At 64.7% G+C, this 835-nt stretch overlaps 1 protein-coding gene across 2 annotated transcripts in view; it reads left to right on the top strand.

Moving 5' to 3' along the window:
• Positions 1-383: 383 nt before the first annotated feature.
• Positions 384-835, top strand: part of PELI1 (pellino E3 ubiquitin protein ligase 1) — a 53,174-nt gene continuing 52,722 nt past the window's right edge. The window contains exon 1 of one of the 2 annotated variants that reach the window (XM_004369273.3): positions 384-787. The gene's annotated coding sequence lies outside the window, so the exon portion shown is untranslated. The remainder of the gene's footprint in view (positions 788-835) is intronic. The other variant, XM_023733345.1, reaches the window with a different exon arrangement.

Genomic DNA, 835 nt, shown 5'->3' on the forward strand with positions numbered 1-835 from the left:
AGAGCGACATATCATAAGGAAGTTAGATTTCATTAGGTACTTGTGACTGGTGAGGATAGGAGTTGAGGGTGGAGCGAAGTAGGAAGGAGTAGCCAAGAGCGGGATCCCAAACAGCACAATAATACAAGACACAGCCTTGTTCAGGCAACAGCAGCATTGAACACACTCTCTTAGTGTGTCGGTCACCATGGTAACGGGGTGGGGTTGGGGGTGGGGCCAAGGCTCTTCCCCATGAGCGTGCGCAGTGCAAAGCGAGCTCAGGAAGGGTCCCGAACAACAACGGATGTATTCCTTTTTTCTTCAGCCGGAGAACTACAACTCCCAAGAGCCCTCTCGGGCGCTGCGGCACCGCCTACCGCTGTGGCCCTGCCCCGTCCCCCTCCCTCTGGCCCCGCCCCTCATTTGTCCCCTCCCCTCCCTCCGAGTGTGTGTCAGTGACCCAGAGGCGGTGTGAGGCGGAGGTGACCGTCGGGGGGCGCCGCCGCCGCCGCCGCCGCCGCCGCCTCCTCCACCAGCAGCACCAGCCCTGCAGCGCGACTGGATTTGTCTCGAGCCCTCCGGGAGCGCGCCACAAAGCGGGCCCCGCGCCTCTCCCTCCGCTCGCGTCTCCTCAGCGCTCGGCTCCGCGGTCAACTTCCCCTCGCCGGTCTTGGCCGGCTGGCAAGGAAGAGGCGGCGGCAGCGGCGAAACGCCGGGCTGTCTTCTCGCGCTCACCGCACACATACTTCACCCGCTCTTTCTGGGTCTCGGGGTCCGTGCTGGCATTCCGGCCACCAACAATTGTCCGGTGAGCGCGGCGGCGGCGGCGGCGGCGGTGTGCCGCGGCGGGAGGGAT

The sequence above is a fragment of the Trichechus manatus genome, unplaced genomic scaffold (assembly GCF_000243295.1).
Source record: "Trichechus manatus latirostris isolate Lorelei unplaced genomic scaffold, TriManLat1.0 scaffold00004, whole genome shotgun sequence".
NCBI classification, from domain to species: domain Eukaryota; kingdom Metazoa; phylum Chordata; class Mammalia; order Sirenia; family Trichechidae; genus Trichechus; species Trichechus manatus.